Source organism: Diceros bicornis, chromosome 18, assembly GCF_020826845.1.
Source record: "Diceros bicornis minor isolate mBicDic1 chromosome 18, mDicBic1.mat.cur, whole genome shotgun sequence".
Lineage (NCBI taxonomy): Eukaryota > Metazoa > Chordata > Mammalia > Perissodactyla > Rhinocerotidae > Diceros > Diceros bicornis.
In genome coordinates this window covers 36,972,061-36,992,389 of record NC_080757.1, presented here as the reverse complement: position 1 = coordinate 36,992,389, position 20,329 = coordinate 36,972,061, and the positions used below count along the sequence as shown (strand labels likewise).

General features: G+C 41.2%; 1 long non-coding RNA gene across 1 annotated transcript in view; it reads right to left on the bottom strand.

Moving 5' to 3' along the window:
* Positions 1 to 386: 386 nt before the first annotated feature.
* The window catches only part of LOC131417374 (uncharacterized), a 33,260-nt gene continuing 13,317 nt past the window's right edge, over positions 387 to 20,329 (bottom strand). Inside the window, exons 2-3 of the long non-coding RNA XR_009222713.1 lie at positions 3,239 to 3,356; positions 387 to 1,710 (exon numbers count right to left, since the gene is read on the bottom strand). This is a non-coding gene — a long non-coding RNA (uncharacterized LOC131417374). The remainder of the gene's footprint in view (positions 1,711 to 3,238; positions 3,357 to 20,329) is intronic.

The window sequence follows — 20,329 nt, the reverse complement described above, 5'->3', positions numbered from 1 at the left end:
GTTGTTCCATCTCACTGAACCAGTCTCTTAGTAAGGTGGTGATGCAGGTGGGCTCCCAAAGGTAGGCTTATATTATGAAAGCAAGTAACCAGGTATTTAATAAGAAGCATTTCTGGAGAAGTAAAAAGAAAAAAAACTTAATAGCTGGAGCAAATTATAAACCAGTTTCTGAGCCCAGGGGGCAGCCAGTCAAGAAGATCGCTAGATGTCATGGTCAAATCATCTTTTGCAGTTTGAAGTGTCTCTGATGATGATGTTGGATGTTCAGGTATCTTTCTGACCAGCTTACCATTTTGAGAGGATCGGGAGATTCGATCGAAGACGTAAAAGAAACTTTCCATTCCAAACAAATGGACTGAAGGTATATTTTATTATATAGAGGAGAGTAAAGGTGATAGTCCACAAACAGATCGAATAGGTCAATTAATAAGAGGGAAAAACATCAGCTTGATCAGAAAGGGAAACACCTGCATCGACTGAGATAGCAGCAGATTCGAATAGATCATATAATAAGAGGGAAAAACATCAGATCCATTTTGGAAAGGGAAACACCCAAATCGACTGAAGGGAAATGACACAAATCAACTGGAAAGAGAAACACCAGCTTGACCAAAAAGAGAACACATCAGATCAGTTACTCACAACATCCACGCCCCACTGCCAGGGAGAGTCCCTTCAATTGACACAGCTGGGCGGGAATCGGATCATCAGAGGTCCTGGGCAAGGCATCCCCTCCACAGGTGAGACTCTCACCAGGCCTCGGTTTCCAGCAGTTTATATAGCATCAGTAATTTCCAGAGTAAGCAGTTACAGAGTTTGCAGAGCAAGCATTTAGTGTTCCCATGCACAAATGGTTATCAGTGGCGTACGTGCACTGAGCATCCTGGCTATTGTCCCAGCCCAGCAGTTGTGTACGTGCATTGTTTTCCCTGGTTATCATCCCAGTCCGGCACAGATGGCCAGTCCGTCCCAAGCTACGATGCCCAAAGAGCCTTGAAATGTTACAACTTGCAACTCTCTCCATGGGAGAAGGGCCAATTCCCGGGAGAAAGGCCAGTTCCCATCAACAGAAAGCAGCTTTATATTTTTTTGTGTGCTGGTGGCTATAGGTCAATGGAACGGCCAAACATGGCTGTACCCATGTCAAGACATTTTCGGCCGTGGCCGTCTCCATTAACCATAAGACACCATATGCACAGACAATGAACTTCATACAGAAGTACATAAGGCACACCCAAGACCACAAAATCCAATGACTACAATAATTACAAAACTATCTCACAACAAAGGGCCTAAACCCCAAGGTAACCAATCAAATAACCCCTTAGAATATGAAATATTATTAACTTGATTTGCAAATCATGTACAGCATCAAAGATAACATTAGATAAGGTAACACCTAGGCCTAAACAAATTAGCTTGTAGAAGTCCAGACCAGCCCCCATCACAGAGGGCAGCAGAAGTCAGGGTAATAGAGAAATTATAATTAGTTCTGTGTGATTGATCAGATATAGGCTTATACTGAGAAGTTGTTTGATGTTTCTGAGACCAAATTTTTCGACCATTCATAGTCCAGGTTACAGGTCCCACTATAGAGCAGCTGGTCCAGCAGTGCACGGTCAAGGGTTGTCCTACAGAGACATTAGTTGGCATGTAGGTCTGCAGCAGACATGGAGTTGCAGTATAGCATAGCGAGCGCAGCAGGAATATCTATTCACATAAAGAAACAGAATTTTTAGGGACATGATATAATTGTTCATTTCCTGGATACATGACTATGAGTGTTGCAGTGGGCCCTTGGGCCATTACTTCTGTGGTGCAGGGAGCCGCATTGGGTGGGTGTGTCACCCACACTTTTGCTCCAGGTTTCCATCCATCTGTAGACCCAAATCCTTGCATTCCTCTTTTAGTTAACTCAGTTGGAGGTTGTCCTTGTGACACATTCGGAGTCAGGAGGGGAAGTACCAATAATTGTTTCATTCGTTCCCCAGACTCTATAGTTAGGACTGTGTCACTACCATTATATAATATAAATTTTATTTCTCCTTGGTAATCTGGAGGATCAATGACTCCTCCTAGTACATCAATATCTTTTGCTGCTAGTCCAGAGAGTCCTTTCAGCAAACCAAAAGTGTTTTTGGGGGCTGGCCCCGTGGCTTAGTGGTTAAGTGCGTGTGCTCCACTACTGGCGGCCCGGGTTCAGATCCCGGGCGTGCACCAACGCACCGCTTCTCCGGCCATGCTGAGGCCACGTCCCACATACAGCAACTAGAAAGATGTGCAACTATGACATACTACTATCTACTGGGGGGCTTTGGGGGGAAAAAAAAGGAGGAGGATTGGCAATGGATGTTAGCTCAGAGCCGGTCTTCCTCAGCAAAAGGAGGAGGATTAGCACGGATGTTAGCTCAGGGTTGATCTTCCTCACAAAAAAAAAAAAAAAAAAAGTGTTTTTGGGAAATTGTACCTTTATCCCAGTAGGGACTATAGATTGCTTCTTAGGGGGCAATTGAATAGAATAAACAGTGGATAAGTTCAATCCAGCTGCTTCCGCCGTGGCACGAAAAGGCAGTTTATCAGGTTGAGTCAATGGCCAATGTGTTAAGATCATAAGCTCATGAGTGGCGGCTGCCACTTCTGTAATCTTTGCTGGTAATAACCTTGACAGGGGAGTCTCATTAGGGCCTAACGGTCTGTTATTTAACATATTTAGAGCAGTACTTAGATGGTTGTGCCACCCCTTTAATGAGCCATGACTGAGTCTTTTCAATTGTTGTTTAAGCAATCCATGCATTCGTCCTATGAGGCCTGCAGCTTGGGGGTAATAAGGTATATGATAAATCCATTTTATATGATTTTCCCTGTATAAGTTTGAATTAACTTACCTGTAAACTGGGAACCGTTGTCACTCTGAATTTGCCTTGGTGTTCCATAGTATAACTTAATTGTATCTAATAATTTTATGGCACTCTGTTGGGTGGCTGCTTTAGCCAGCATAGCTAATGAATAACCAGAATATGTATCAACAGCAGTGCAAGTATAAACATATCCACAAGAATTTGGCAATGGTCCAATAAAATCTATTTGCCAGGTATGGGTGGGAAATAATCCCTTTTGAATACGACCTTGGTAGGGGTGTGGAACTCCTCGTTTATTTAACTGTTGGCAAAATTGACATTGTTGTACTGCAGTGGCAATATCTTCATGGGTGACAAGGATTCCCCTTTGTTGTGCCTACCTGTATGAAGTTTGTTCTCCCAAGTGTCCACTCTTTTCGTGAACCCATCGTGCTAAGCCTGAGTTGTGCGCTGCACGAATCTGCACCAGCTGATCAGCATGAGAGTTATACTGTCTTCCTGTAGAAATTAAAGAACTGTGAGCATCAACATGAAATACAGTAGCAATTGTGTTTTGGCACCATAATCATATGTATTTTTATAATTTATTTTTAAGTTAAAAAAAGACTTTAATTTTGGCAGAAGTTTATCAAAAATTTCAAAAGATTTTAAAACGGTCAAATAGGAAACAATGCCTAGTTATTCATTTAATCAAGTTGACAATAGCAACAGTCAAAGGCAAACAGAGAGTTAAAACAGTCAAATAACAAAAACCTTAAAAGAGAGAACTCAGTCCTTTTAAACATAGGAAATTATTATTTTTTTATTTTTATTTATTTTTATTTATTTTTAAATTTTTTGTTTATTGCAGTAACATTGGTTTACAACATTGTAAAAATTTCAGGTGTACATCACTACACCTCCACTTCTGCACAGATTACACCATGTTCACCACCAAAACACCAACTACAATCCATCACCACACACATGTACCGAACCATCCCCTTCACCCCCCACCCACCCCACCCCCCCCCCCCCGGCAACCAGCAATCCAATCTCTGTCCCATAGGAAATTATTTTAACAAAACATAGATGTTCTGTCTTTTACATAGACTTACTCAAAGGAACACCCTTTTAACCTTTTTAACCTCTATATCAAGAAACAGACCAAAGTTTAAGAAAATTACTTTTATAAGAGAAAGCCAAATCCTAATTTTCCACCAGCTTACTTTAGCCAGCTTGACCATGTATAAAACTCCTCAGGGTTTTACTTCCACAAGCCTTCTGTCACTTACTTTTTACATTTAGAATTTGTCCTATGCCTTCTTTTCTTTTTTTTTCTTAGTACTTTAGGACAAATTTATCTTTCTTAATAAAACAAACAAAAATATCTCTATTCTTCATACCTTCTTTACGGACAACATACATTTTGCTTTTCTTGTATACAGACTTTCCAGAAATATGTACTTTCTCATAGAAAATTCCTCACCATGTACAAAAGATGTTTATCAATAAACCCAAGCATCTTTCAGTTTCTCTGTGATAAGAAACCAAAGGTAGACAAATCTATGCTTACTAACTGATTTTTAATGTTTTATCTTATGTGGAAATAACCCAGAGACTCAATAAATTTTTATCGACTTAATTTAGCAAAAAAGCTTCAAGTTACCAAAAAGATTTTGGAAGCTGTTTTTGAAATAACTTTGTCTTTTAGAAGTTTCTGTATATTTTAAATATTGCATTTCATTGTGAGAGGTTTTGAATCCTCTCTTTTAAGGGTGACCCTTAAGGCGGACTCATCTGAAACATAGGTTCTCCAGAATAGCCGTTACAATTTTAAGTTACTTCAAAAGTTTACTTATTTTCACTTGCTTAATTTTAGATCAGGAATTCTGGGGGAGTTGAAGTGGGGAAGCTCAGCAAGAGAGGAGAGAGGAGCAGCAGATTCAGTTTCAGCTGCTGGCATGTTTAATTACTTTTTTTAAAGAGGCAGTACAGTATTCCTGATTTTATTTAGAAGCCTCAAAAGATTAAAATAGGCTTCCCATTGGTTGTTTAACTTTTTAGCTGGCTTTTTCCAATTGCATAAGCAAATACATCAATTTGGGTAAACTGAAATTGCCCCATTTTGGTCACTTTTTCTCTGGAGTCTATGGAATATTGTGGCCATGTAGTGTTACAAGAAAAAACTATCTTCTTCTTGGACATGGGCTCCTAGCTGAAGTCAGCCCATTTAGCCAAGAGGTGGCCCAGAGGGCTTTTCTTGGGGACAGATGGAACTCCCCCCCCCGCTTTAGAATTACAAACATACATAACAGACAGTCAAATGGGATCCCAAACAAAACAGATAGGTGCATCCAACAGATTCTGGGTAAAAGTCCTATAATTATTTCCATTCCAGTAGGGATAGCCCTGACTCTTAAAGAGGTAGGACCTCAGATGGAGGGGAAGGGAGTTCTCAGTGTAAGCAAAACCAACCAGCCAACCAAACAAATAATTCTAGAGCCTGTTTCCCTGTCATAAGAAAATGTGACCAGGGTCAGTGGTGCCGGGTCAGATGGAAAGTACTGGGAGCAGTCCCTAGAGCAAATCACCTAGGCAGCTGCTGGACTGTTTTCCAGGACATCCCACCCAGCCCAGGGCCGCCAAGCCATGGGCAAAGAGCCTCCCGGCTGGCTCGCCAAATTATTGGATACATATTCAGGCTCTCTATTTGTCACATAAGAGGGGCCAAATAAAACTAGAATGCCAGGCTCATGGCAAGGAAAGAGTTCCTATTTTGGGTGACATCAGCCGGGACTGCAAATCTGAAACTTATGTTTCTAAGAGTACCTTCTCCCTTTGTATTTTATTCTTATCTTCTATAGCCCGACCATAAGCAGTCAACAAACATCAACCTCGCTGTGCCAGAAAAGAAACATCATCTCTTGTTTTCCACCATCTGCAAAGCTTTGGTCACATCCAATGATTAATATCTCGCAGACGAACATCCCAAGATTCACATAATCCTGTCCTACGAGCCCACTCCCCAGGCAGGGTGCAAAAGAGAGGGTCCTCCCATCCTGGAATTTCTTCCACCTTGGCTTCAGTTACCTTTTGTTTGAACAGGAAAGCCATCTCCTTAATTGAATCCTGCTCACAGCGCCAATTATGTTTTGAGAGGTTCGGGGGATTCCATCGGAGATGTAAAAGAAACTTTCCATTCCAAACAAATGGACTGAAGGTATATTTTATTATATAGAGGAGAGTAAAGGTGATAGTCTGCAAACAGATCTGAATAGGTCAAATAATAAGAGGGAAAAACACCAGCTCGATCGGAAAGGGAAACACCTGCATTGACTGAGATAGCAGCAGATTCAAACAGATCATATAATAAGAGGGAAAAACATCAGATCGATTGGAAAGGGAAACACCCAAATTGACTGAAGGGAAATGACACAAATCAACTGGAAAGAGAAACACCAGCTTGACTGAAAAGAGAACACATCATATCGGTTACTCACAACATCCACGCCCCACTGCCAGGGAGAGTTCCTTCAATTGACATGGCTGGGTGGGAATCCAATCATCAGAGGTCCTGGGCAAGGCATCCCCTCCACAGGTGAGACTCTCACCAGGCCTCGGTTTCCAGCAGTTTATATAGCATCAGTAATTTGCAGAGTAAGCAGTTACAGAGTTTGCAGAGCAAGCATTTAGTGTTCCCATGCACAAATGGTTATCAGTGGCGTACGTGCACTGAGCCCCCTGGCTATCATCCCAGCCCAGCAGTTGTGTACGTGCATTGGTTTCCCTGGTTATCATCCCAGCCTGGCACAGATGGCCACTCTATCCAGAGCTATGATGCCCAAAGAGCCTTGAAATGTTACGACTTGCAACTCTCTCCATGGGAGAAGGGCCAGTTCCTGGGAGAAAGGCCAGTTCCCACCACACAGAAAGCAGCTTTATATTTCTTTGTGTGCTGGTGGCTATAGGTCAATGGAATGGTCTAACATGACTGTACTCATGTCAAGACTTACACAGCAACAGACACGAATCTCTCTTAAATTTGTATAAGTTGTCCAGCTTCAGTTTCAGGGCTTCAGGAAAAAGAATGGTTTTAGTTCTCAATGATTTCAAATGAAAATGATGGAAAATAAATTGAAAACATTAGTTTGGAGATTTGTAGCCAGATATTTCAGGAGACCAGAAGAATTCAGCATCCAGTCCGGTTTATAGCTAGAAAATAACCTCAAAGACAATCAACAGAACTAGAAGCTAATATCCATGAATGTGTACTATAGTTTTTATTGAAACATAATTTTTCTCTCTAAAATCACCCTCATTTTTGCCAAAGATAGCCAAATTAAGAGTCACTGATTGGCAAAATAAGTCTAGTTTCAATAAACTTGGCCCAATTATTTACATAAGTACAGCAAGAATAGCAATTCGTCATATAGGCTCTTTCAAATCTGCTTTGCTGGAACTTTTCATGAAGAATCTCAGATTGAACTTTAAAGGCCTCTCAAGGCCAGGAAAGCCAAGCTAAGGACTTGTCATCAGATTCTACCTGCAATACCTATAGATTTGGATGAATTCCTCTCTTCTCTTGAAGTTCCTCCAAATATCCTGAAGTTCTTTGCACCTGCCAAGGAAGTGACCTTCTTTACTCACCTAGTAAGGTTGATGGGAACCCTGTAAGCAAGGTACCAGGCCAATATTTCCAAGTGGCTTTATTCCATAAAGTCCAATCTCTTCCTCAAAGCTGTCTGGTCATTGAGTCCATGCCTGTTTCTCTCAAATATGACATTCCAGTCAAAGCCTTGGTAATATAACCAATGTTTTCAATTGTGTCCTGCTATAAGGAGATCAGATTCTTATTGAAGTTATGCAAATAACTATATTGCCATGAAAATAAGAATATTCATTCATCAAGAGTTTCCAAATTCTGGAGGGATCAAGTAGGGAGGAAAAGAGAAATGTTTCAATTCTGCTTACAAAGACATAATTTACCAAATTGCTATAAGTCATAATTAGCTTAAGAGAAAAGAGAAAAAAATTTCCTTAAATCTGGAAAAACAAAATATTTAAAAAATCATCAATATTTCAAACGAAAAGTCATGAAAATTAAATCATCAGTTCATTTAGCCCCATGTAATCAATTCTTGATCTTCTGTTAGCAGTTTTATGATGCCATCAGGTTCTCCATTAGAGTTCTGTAATTTCTTACTCAGTTCAGTTTTATTGTCTGATAGTTTATCAGAAACCTTCATTCTAGAGTTAGTGTCAGAGTCCTTTTCATGAGTATCTCTGAAGATGAAATACATCTGCAACAACATCAAAGTAAAACAACAACTATCTGCAAATGACAAAAGACTCAAGAAGGGAAATTTACAAAGAAACTTGGCTATTTCTGTGACGTACAACATTTCAAGATAATAACTAGAATTACAGCTGACAACCAGGACAGATCAGAATTTTAGGAATGTTATATAATTTTTATTTTATTTATTTATTTTTTATTTTTATTTTTTCTGTGAGGAAGATTAGCCCTGAGCTAACATCTGATGCGAATCCTCCTCTTTTTGCTGAGGAACATTGGCCCTGGGCTAACATCCGTGCCCTTCCTCCTCTACTTTATATGGGATGCTGCCACAGCATGGCTTGACAAGTAGTGCATTGGTGCATGCCTGGGATCCAAACCTGCTAACCCCTGGCTGCTGAAGCAGAGCGCACACACTTAACTGCTATGCCACCGGGCTGGCCCCCTGTTATATAATTTTTAAAACACTTATAGCAGTAACATTTACCCACATAATATCATAGGTGTCTATGAAACAATGCTTAGTTATCCATTAACCAAAGTGACAACAGATGTTAAAGGCAAACAGTAAAAACAACCTTAGTTCTTTTAATAGAAAGATTTTAGCCTTTTAGAACATAGGAAGTTATTTTGACAAAACATAGAATTTCTGTCTTTTAGGTAGATTTACTCAAAGGTAAAGAAAAACCTTTTATCTTCTCATTATCAAGAGCAGACTAAAAGTCCAGGAAAATTATCCTTTTAAGAGACAGAAAACCAAATTCTTTTTTTTTTTTTTCCTTTTGTGAGGAGATCAGCCTGGTGCTAACATCTGCCAATCCTCCTCTTTTTTTGCTGAGGAAGACTTGCCCTGGGCTAACATCCGTGCCCATCTTCCTCCATTCCACATGGGACGCTGTCACAGCATGGCTTGCCAAGCAATGCGTCAGTGTGCGCCCGAGATCCGAACCGGCAAACCCTAGGCTGCCGCAGTAGAGTGCGTGCACTTAACTGCTTGCGCCACTGGGCCGGCCCCAGAAAACCAAATTCTAATTCTGCACCAGCTTACTTTTGATATTAAAACTCATTCACTTAATTAAATTCATTTCAATCTTAGGCAATTTGACCATGTACAAAACTCTTTCTTCAGGGTTCCTCTTCCATAAACCTTCTATAACTTTCTTTTTACATTCAGAATGTGTCCCATGCCTTCTTTTGTTTCTCTCCTAGTACTTTAGGCCAAATTTATCTTTCCTTTTTTTTTTTTTTACTTATTTATTTATTTTTGTATGTGAGGAGATCAGCCCTGTACTAACATCTGCCAATCCTCCTCTTTTTTTGCTAAGGAAGACTGGCCCTGGGCTAACATCTGTGCCCATCTTCCTCCACTTTATATGGGATGCCGCCACAGCATGGCTTGCCAAGCAGTGCATGGGTGCACACCTGGGATCTGAACCAGCAAACCTCGGGCTGCTGCAGCAGAGTGAGTGCACTTACCCACTTGCGCCACCGGGCCAGCCCCCAAATTTATCTTTCTTAACAAAACAAATGAAAATATTTCCATTATTTATAGCTTCTTTACTGAAAACATACATCTTACTTCCTTGAATACAAAGGTATTTTCCTTATTAATTTTTAGTAGCTTTAATTGCATATATTAATTAGAATTCTTAACCCTTACAGACATTAATTTTTAGTGAAAACTAAGAAGTAAACAATAATGAACTGTCTTTTACATTAGCATTCTGTGGCTTGGCAAATTTGTAAATACTTTTCATAATTTCTAGGAACATGCTACTTCATAGTACAATTTTTAATAAAATACAAGATATGTTTACTAATAGGTCCAAACACCATTTTTTCTCTGTAATAAGAAGCCAAAGTAGATAAACTTAGACATGTTTAACAATAATGTTTCAGTATTTTTTCTTATTTGAAAACAACCCAGATATTCAATGAATTTTTTATCATTTAATTTCACCTAGCAAAACTTCAAATTTTCAAGATACCAGAGAGATTTTGGAAGTTATCTTTAATGTATATGCCATAACACATAATTATTGTTAAAAAGTTCACCCAACACTTTTACCTTTTCCACATCTATTTAGTTTACTCTTTCCCAGTAATTATTTAGGTTCCCTATAAAACTTCATGAGACATTAGACAAAATTAGCTATCATTTTAAGTTATTATTTTTGCTAACCAGTTTTGTAATAGAGATAACATCAGCTTAGATGACCAATAAACATAGAATAAAGGCTGCAAGTCTGCATCATAATGCTGATAACTCTGAGGACATGTCCATTTTAATCAAACCATCAATCTTAAACAAGCTCTCAGTTACCAAAGATTAACTTATATCATGTTAACTTGAAAGACATTTGGTTTAGTTTCTATTACATTTAGAAATAATTTATGTAAGCACTTACATTAAGCCAATTAAATAGAGCTTTTAGAAATTATACCATCTGGAGGTAGAAAAATATCACATACATAACATATATATAGACACACACATAAATAACAGACAGATACAACAAAGATTCTATAGCCTCTGTTTTAAAATTTTTCCTTAGATTTTTAGGCAAGGGTGCTTTCAAAGCTGGGTACCTAAGGGTTACTGTAAATATTCAATAAGATTACCTTTCAACCTTGTTATGAAAAGAAGTTAATCCTGTTAATTTGCTGTTTTCCTGTTTAACCTGAGGGGTAACTCAAGGGTCACAAGGATTTATGAGCTTGTTTTACAGAATAAAGAGAATGCTTTCAAGGATCACCAGATAACCAGCCCCTAGCTGCCATTGATGCCCAGAAGTCAGATTGCCCAGGGGCTTATTGGGAAAGAAACATGGATTACCCCTTTATTTCTCTGAAACTCCTCCTGCCACACCCCTTAGCTCTATAAAACCCCTGCCCTTTTCTCTTGTTAAGGCAGATTTGAGACAACCCATGCTCCCACCTTCTCATCTTGGCCAATTCAGATAAACTGTTTTCCACCTCCAAGCACTGATGTCTCAGTGTTTGGCTTCCTGTGCATTGGGCACACGAACTTGAGCATTTAAAGGTTTGGTAACACTTTCATAGCAGTCTGCATCTCCAAAAGCTTCTTTTCTCATTTTTTTTTCTTTCTTTCTTTCAGTCTTAGGAGTCGGGGGTAGTCTAGATAATAAGTCCTGGAGAGGTCACGAGTTTTTGAGATTAATAGGGGAGATGAGTTACTTGTCAAGGGACTGACACGCCCATCCAGTTACATTATCCTTAATTTGCTTCTTTCCCTCTGGGTACATAGTTTTATCTTAATTTAGGGAAGAAGACCAAAAAAATTCCTATCAGGCTTTAAATATCAGCTTGGCCAAATTCCTGATCATAAGTTACTAAATCTTTTCAAATATCTTGTCAAGTTCTAGCTGGCACAAACAGTAACTATTCCTGAAAGCATTAAACAACTCCATTAATCTTTTTATTTTAGTTTCCCTTTGACTGATTAAGGGCAGCAATTTCCCAGAAACTCTTTCAGAGTCTTGTTAACCTTGGGAGGGGCCGTCTTGGGTCCTCCTTCGAAGGTAGATACAGGGGTATCTGTAAAAGCCATGAATTAATAAGTGCACTTCTTAAATGATCTTACCTAGTTGGAACGTTCCTTCTAATAGCCAATGAACAAGTTTTAGAGACTCAAAGGAGCCCCAAAGTGGCCACTGTAATTTTAAATTATCCTAGGTTATCTTGATCCAAAGATCCAAGCATTTACAGTTATCCCCACAATATAATTTAAAATACAGTCAGGCATAAGAGATGTAATCACTTGTATACAAAGCCCATCATTCCCAGAGGGTCCTGTTGGAAGAAGATTAGCACAAAGACAAAAACAAAACAAAAACCCTGAACAGCTGTTCTCACCTCCTTCCATCGCCACCTTGAAACTTCCCACTGAGGTGTGTTGGCCATGAGGGTCATGCGACCCTGACTGTGACCTGGGGTGATCAGGCATCCCTGACCCCTCACCCAGTCCCTCCCTCATAGACGGGTACTGGTGCTTAGGAGAGGGGATCCTTTAAGGGACTGGCAAAACTGTTCCCGAGGAGAGAAGCTCCCTTGGTCCTTTTCTGGGGAGTGGGGCTCCCTCAGTTCATTCCTGGGGAAAGGCCTCTCCTTTCCCTTAGTCTGTTCCTGGGGAGAAGCCCCTCTTCTCCCTCAGTCCTGTGTGGGTGCACACACCCTATTCTGATACTAAACCAAAGGTAGACTTTATGTTGGCTCTTGGGAGATCCCCCTTGACTTGAACGAAGCAGCAGAAGACAAAAGGCTAAGTGCAGCTGTAGGTGCCAGTTTGGTAAGAGTCAGTGGGGAGAGTCCGGCAGTCAAGCACCGAGAAGGACAGTCCTGGTTTCCCTCCCTTTCGCAAGCCTCCAGCAGCATAGGTGAGTCAGCCCAGGAGGTGCTGCTGCAGCCCATTGCTTCACCTATTGGGAGCTGAGAGGCTGGAATCAGGGAGAGGAGCCAGTGACTATTCCAGTCACACCAGAGTCACCAAATTTTGGATAATGTAGCCCAGAGGGCTATAGGTGGGGATCAAATTAGCATTTCCCATTGTGTCAGAATTTAGGCACGACTGGTCAAAAGTATATTTATGCTGCAGCTAGAACCAGATCTTGAAAATATCAGGTGTCTCGAAACCAAGACCCTCACAATGAAGGCCAATCCAAAGCTTCCTTTTTGGAAGTCAAACTAGAAGGAAGAAGAGATAAGAATCTGGTCACTTGTATCGAAGTTATTCACTGAACAGACATCTTCCAAACCCAGAAACCATTTCTCTATTGCAAAGTGAAGTTAGGCACCGGAGCCAGCAGTGCCAAGCCATGAAAAAATCCTGGAATGGTCCCTGGGACAAGTGGTCCCGGGCAGCTGCTGGACTCATCCACAGGTTCTCCACATTGCCAAGGGGCTGATAAACTATGGGGAAAAAAGTCCATCAGGACTTTCCTCCTGGCTGGCTCACCAAATTGTTATCAAACCAGGTTCATTTTGCCTGCCGCACAATTATGCCAATCTCTGAGACAACGAGTTTGCAAAGAGAAAAGATTTAATCACAAGGCAGCCAAGTGAGGAGGCGGGAGAATCAATCTCAGATCCGCCTCCCTGAAAACGGGGACTCGAGTATATATATTGGGTAGGGAGCAAAGTGGTGTGAAGTGTGGGAAAAGATGATTGGAGGTAAGAGGAAGTGACGTAATTGATGATCTGTGCAAGTGTAGTCAAGCTTCATGCCTTTTCATAGGACACATGTTCACAAAATGGCAGTGGCCTCATGATCCGAGAGTGGAGTTTTTAGCTCCTTGATGTCAAAAAGGTCACTTATTGAGCATTTGCACAGGCCCAGTTGATGGATTGGTGGTCTCAACCAGCCTGAACTGGACAAGGGGTCTCAGTTTCTGAAAAACCACTCTTAATTACTCTGTTGATAAGATGGGGTCAGTTGAATTGGTTCTGGAGGGCCCGCAGTTACATTTGCTATGCAGCAAAAGCTAACTGATACAAGCTGTGTCTTAACAGCAGCATCATAGTTTTTTTTCTGAGTCCTCATGTGGTCATCAAATTTGTATAGATGGAAAAGTGGTCAGAGATAAAGATACTTATGAACTCCTGGACAATGAAGAATAACTCGCTAGATAGTCTGGGGCGTGGAAGAAGCAAGACTGAAAGATTGGAGAAAGGAGGTCTAGTTGCCAATATTCCTTTTTGTTTTCCTCCCCAAAGCCCCAGTACATAGTTGTATATTCTAGTTGTAAGTCCTTCTAGTTCTTCTTTGTGAGCTACTGACAGACGAGTGGTGTGGTTCCACGATGCATGTGGATGGACCAATGGGAGTGAGCATTAGTGTGCATGTATTTATGTTTTCCATCAATAACCATCAGAGGGCATCCACCTCAGAGACACTGAACAACCATGTGGATACACTGACTCATTCAGTGGATGTCAGCCAGCCTCTGTCCTTGCCCCAGCTCCCTCCCTGGTGCTTGCCACTAGGCCTATGGACAGAGTAGCCATGGTGGCGGGGATGAAGGTATGTTTGTTTGTTTGTTTATTTATTTTTGTGAGGAAGATCATCCCTGAGCTAACATCCATGCTAATCCTCCTCTTTTTGCTGAGGAAGACCAGCTCTGTGCTAACATCTATTGCCAATCCTCCTCATTTTTTTTTCCCCCAAAGCCCCAGTAGATAGTTGTATGTCACAGTTGCACATCCTTCTAGTTGCTGTATGTGGGACGCGGCCTCAGCATGGCCAGAGAAGCGGTGCGTCGGTACGCGCCCGGGATCCGAACCCGGGCTGCCAGTAGCGGAGCGAGCGCACTTAACCACTAAGCCATGGGGCCGGCCCCAGGGATGAAGCTATGAATGGGCCTATACATGGGCTCATGTCACCAAGTTGATCTAGCTTCTGCTGCTCCTGCTGAATGTCTCACCTGTCAGCAGCAGAAAGCACGGCTAAGCCCTCAATATGGTATAATCTCTTGGGGAGACCAGTCTTCCACTCAAAAGCAGGTTGATTACATCAGACCCTTTCTACCCTGGAGGGGGTAGCTCCTAAATGGAATTGACATGTATTCCCTGCATGGGTTTGCTTTCTCTGCCCAGCTACCCCAGAGCATGCTCAATGGGGTCCCATGTACAAAGTGGCCATAGTGGAGACATGTTCTTCCCATCCCAAGGTTGATTTAGGAGCTACTGCTGAGTGCCCAACCTAAACAGCAGAGACTAATACTAAGCTCCCCAAATTCCCTGGGGAACCAGCTGGCTACCTGGAGGCAAGTGGAGTTCATTGGACCCTCTCTCATCATAGAGGGGCAGTGCTTTGTCCACATGAGGATAAGACACATCTTCTGGGTATAGATTTGCCTGCCCTACCCTCAAGTGCTTCTGCTAGCACTCCCTGTCATGGCCTTACAGCATACTTCATCCATCACCATGGTGTTCCCCATAAAATGTGGAATGCCAACCAGGGGATACATTTTATGGTGAAGCAAGTATGACAACGGGCTTATGCTCACAGAACTCCTGGTCTTAACGAATGGCCCCACCACAGTGGCTGACAGAACAGCAGGAGAGTCTGCTGAAGATTCAGTTATGTGCTACCTGGGAGACAATACCTCGTGACTTTGGGGTTCTGTCCTATAGCATACAGTACATGGGCCCACCCCTAACATTTGAAAGGGTAAGGCAAGAATATACGTAGAGGCAGACATACCATATGTCTAAATATTTTGAAGTTATAAATCAAGCTAACAGTCAAATACAGTATGTTCTGCCTTCCTATCTTAACAAATACACCTTCCTAATGAATTGGAAACTCAGATTTGAATTTAGAGTTTTTGGATATCTGTAGCACAAGGTAAGCCAGCCCCCAGGTGCAGCCTATGGACCAGCCCCTCCCTTTCCAACCACTGACTTTGTCTTTCCATCAATTTGTATGGACACCCAAACTTTCATATCTCAAGCTCCATCCACATGCCCTGCAAACAGCCAACCCTTGGCCACTCCATGAGCCTAGAGGTGTGTATGCTGACGGTGGCAGCACAAGCCTAGGGAAGAGGACTGTGCAGACTCTGGAGGGCAGGGAGTTCCAGGGTCCTGGGCACCCAGAGTGGCCTGGGGTGTGTGGGCTCCAGGTTGGTACATTCCCTTGGCCCAGACTCCTCATCCCATGAGGGTGCCCCCACAGGAGAAACAGAGCAGGGCCTCTGAAGTGCTGGGCTCAAGTCAGGGGCTCTTTTTGCCCAGGTCTAAAGGGCACATGCCTTAAACCAGTGGCCAGTATATGCTTCTTCCCCTTAACCTGAATGCATGGATTGGGGAACCAAGGGGTGAAGGATGAAGTAGCCCCCTCACACACATAATAGCCTGGTTGAATAATTTTTGCATCTCATCCCCCATGACCTGGAGTTTGGGGATGTGAAAATCCTAGTACACAAGGAGGAATGTTCTCATTGAAAGCACAGTCAAATGCACTTGTTTTCCTTAGCCTCTCACTTGCACCTGTGCTGCCCTGATTTTACTCCTGAGGACACCTGGACCAGCTCTGAATCACTATAGGTGTGGGGCAGGCACTATTTGTCCCAAGGCAATGGTGGGGAAGAAGCAATAACACCACTGCAACAGCTCCTCTCTGGGAGTTTACACACCCACAGTCAGCTTGCCTCTAGCCAAAGCTACTGCCCTAACCTTGCAGCCACCCCACCACCCCTGGGGTTTTTCACAATCTTCCCATCTCATGGTGTTTTTCCTCTGTAGTTAATTCAGCATATTCGTAAAATCCAGAATCATGCCATAGTTCATTTCTAAATATTTAGAAATTTCCACTGAGATTTCCTCTTTAAGTTGTGCATTATTTATGTGTGTGTCTCAATTTCCAAATCAGTAGGAGTTTCTGGCCTGTGTGTATGTGTGTGTGTGTGTAATTCTAACTTCATTGCATTGTGGTTAGAGAATGTGGTGTGTAAGTTACGATTTTTTTGAGATTTCTTTTGGGCACAGTAAATGGTCTATTTTGTAAATGTTTATGTGTATGCTTAAAAAGAATGTGTATTCTCTATCTTAGGGGTACATCTATGTGTGTATATGTGTCTGTGTATGTGCACACACACATTTGATCAAGGTTGTTAATTGGGTTGTGCAATTCTACTAAATCCTCACTAGAATTTTTTCTACTTTAACTGTTTATGTTAAAATCTCCAGCTATAATTGGACGTTTGTCAATTTCTCCTTCTAGTTCTTTCTATTTTTTTGAGGTTCTGTTATAAGGGGACAGATGATTTCCAGATTCTCATACCAACACTTGTTAATATTCATTGTCTAAAATTTTATTTTGTCTGATTTTAGTATTGCCCTACCAGCTTTCTTGTATTTAGCTATTTTCCCAGTAAATATTTTTCCATCCTTTCATGTTTAACCTTCCCGTGTCCTTTTTGTTTTGTTTTATTTTGGTTTTGGGTCTGCCTTACAAGGATCATGTGGCTCATTTTAAAAACTCAAATTGATAGGCTGTCTTTTATAGATGAGTTTATTTCTCATATTTATTATGATTTCTAATATCATTGGATGTATTTTTAATATCTTATTTGGAATTTTATGATACCCATGCTTTTTTCCTCCTCCACTCCCTACTGCTTTTCTGTTTTCTGTCGGATTAAGAAAATTTTTCTTCTCCGTTTCCCCCCTTCTCTCTTCATTTGGAAGATATGCATCTATTTCTATACTTTTAATTATTACTCTTACATTCTTGACATATGTACTTATCCTTATATTTTTTCCATCAAAATGTAATGTTGATGGGAGCTGGCCCTGTGGCCTAGTGGTTAAGTTCGGCGTACTCTGCTTCAGCGGCCCAGATTTAGTTTCCGGGCACAGACCCACACTTCGGCAGCCATGCTGTGGCAGTGACCCACAAACAAAATAGAGGAAGGTTGGCACAGATATTAGCTCAGGGCAAATCTTCCTCAGCAAACAAAACAAACCAAAACAAAACAAAACTCATTTTGATCAAAATATCTTTCCTCCTTCTGAGTAAGATAAGAATCTTAGCATTTTTTTTTTACTGTATTCCAAACTTTCTCTCTTCATATTTTATGATCTTGTTTTCTAATATTTCAATTTACAAATATTTAAATATTTTAAGTTTAGGTTTTTAGGCACAAATTAGTCCTTATTTATAATCAATTATTATTTAGACACATCAGTTTGTTTTATTGATTTCTAATCTTACTATTCCTCATTGCATCCCACTAATTTCCTTCTGGGTATATTTGCCTTCACTCAAGCACATCTTTTAGTAGATATCTCAGAGGCGATCTAGGGGTTGAAAAAACCCTTTCATTCTTTGTAAGCCTAAAAATGTCTATTTTACTTCACCCTTGAAGTTGCGTATAGATTCTAAATTGAGAGTTATTTTCCCTGAGCACTAGCTGGATCTCCAAAATATAATTGCAATGTCTTTTTTTTTTTTTTTAAAGATTTTATTTATTTATTTATTTTCCCCCCAAAGCCCCAGTAGATAATTGTATGTCATAGTTGCACATCCTTCTAGTTGCTGTATGTGGGACGCGGCCTCAGCATGGCCGGAGAAGCGGTGCGACAGTGCGCACCGGGATCTGAACCTGGGCCGCCAGCAGCGGAGTGTGTGCACTTAACCGCTAAGCCACGGGGCCGGCCCTGAAATGTCTTTTGACATCTAGTGTTGCTAATAAGCAGGCTGCTGCCAGTCTGGACATCATTTCCTTGTTAGAAATCTATTAGTATTTGCCTCTTTCTCTGGTGGTTTTTAAGTTTTCCATTTTAATCCTCGATCTGCAGTTTCACCACAATATGTTGATTTGTTTTTATTTATTCTGCTCAGAACTTGGTGTGTGTTTTTCGAACTGAGGATGCATACTCCTTTCTTCAATTCTGGAAAATCCTTAGCAATTAACTCTTTGAATATTGTGACTCTCTATTATTGCTATTCTTTTCTAACGGAACTCCCATTAGATGTCTTCTGGACCTTCTCGTTTAACCTTCCTGTCTCTTAACCTATTTTTCATTTTTTTTTTAAGTTCTTTAACTCTCTGCAGCATTCTGGGGAATTTCTTCAGATCTGTCTTCCAGTTCATGGAATCTCTTTTCAGCTAAGTCCAAACAGTTTTTATCTATCCACTGGTTTTCATTTTAATGCTTTTTTCCATTTATATACTTTCTATTTGAATCTTTTTCAAATCTGCCTGTTGTTTTTTCCATAATGTTCTGGCATTGTTTTAAGGATTCAATTTCTAACTGTGGTGTGGTTCTGGCTTTTACTATTATGCTGAATTAACTATAGAGGAAAAATACCACGCTGCTTCCAGGCCTGAGACCTCACAACACTGCCACCAGGTACCCAACCAAACCCTGTGGTATCAGGTACCCTGAGGCTTATGCAGTGCCACCTGGTTGAATGAAACACCTTTGTAGTGAACTGCTCACAAGCTCTACACAGCCATCACCTGGCTACTTGGGTCTCCATGAAACCTCTGAATCAACTACAGGACCAACACAACTTGGTAGTATTCCCAAGGGAGTCAGATTACAAGCGGACAATGCCATTAGGTGTCCTTTGGAGTGGGAGGTCATTCTGTTCTTTGGCACAGCAGCTCTAGAGAAGTCAGGAGCCAGCGGAGGTATGCTGGGTAACAGATGAATGGTTCTAAGCACGGACAAAAGCCTCCTATGCACCTTTAATTGTCATTGTGACTGGTTCACCTAGTACCATGGTCCCCATACTTATTCTAGAAAGAGAATGCCAGGTCCAGGTGATAAAAAACAGTGCACCTAAAACATGTCTGCCATTGCTTTCTGTCTGGGGCCTGTGCCACAGGGCAGAACAGAACCACTTAAGTGAGTCTCAGCTCTGAGAAACCAAGGGATTTTCTTAACTTGTCTGGGGGACATGAGTAGAACCTGGAGTCAGTGGTCTATGGAGAATTGAGGATTTATGAATGGGATGGGTATTTAATAAGTTTTCCAAATCCAGGCAATAGGCCTGAAATTGATGGGCATGATGGCATAAAGACCATGTGGTCCCACACCACAGACCTGGAGATGAGTGAGGATATTGCAGCCACTGGTTGGGATGTTATGAATCAGTTACAATGGGTAATGGTTAGAGCCAAATGGAAGAGGGCGTGAGGGTAACCCCATCATAAAGTTTGTGTGGCTTCTTACTACGGCGGAGGCTGGGGGATGTTACTGAGCCATGTGTCAGGAAGAAGAGGAAAACACTGATACTGATGAGCACTCGTGGTCTCTGTTAGAGGGATTATAGCCCAAGATGTTATTTAATCTCCTCATCCAGCCATGGCAGTCCCTTTTATAGCCAGATAATTCAAGTTCATATATAAAAACGTAAAGGGTACTTACCTAACGGAGCCAGCTCAATTCTCCCTCACACTTTTTCATGGATGGGCCACAAAGATGAGAAGAAACTACACTAGCTTGGCATTACAAAGATAGCATAATTTAGAAATAAAACTTTTATAGATGACTTAGCTATGAAAAATGGCTACAACTACTGCTGCTGATGAAACTTTGGGGCCAGTGTCAAGGAGGTACATAACTCATAAAAGAACAGAAATAGTTGGAAGGCGTTTCAAAATTTAATAATGAGCATTTTATTGTTTTCAGAAGTATAGGAAACTGTGTTAATATTTAT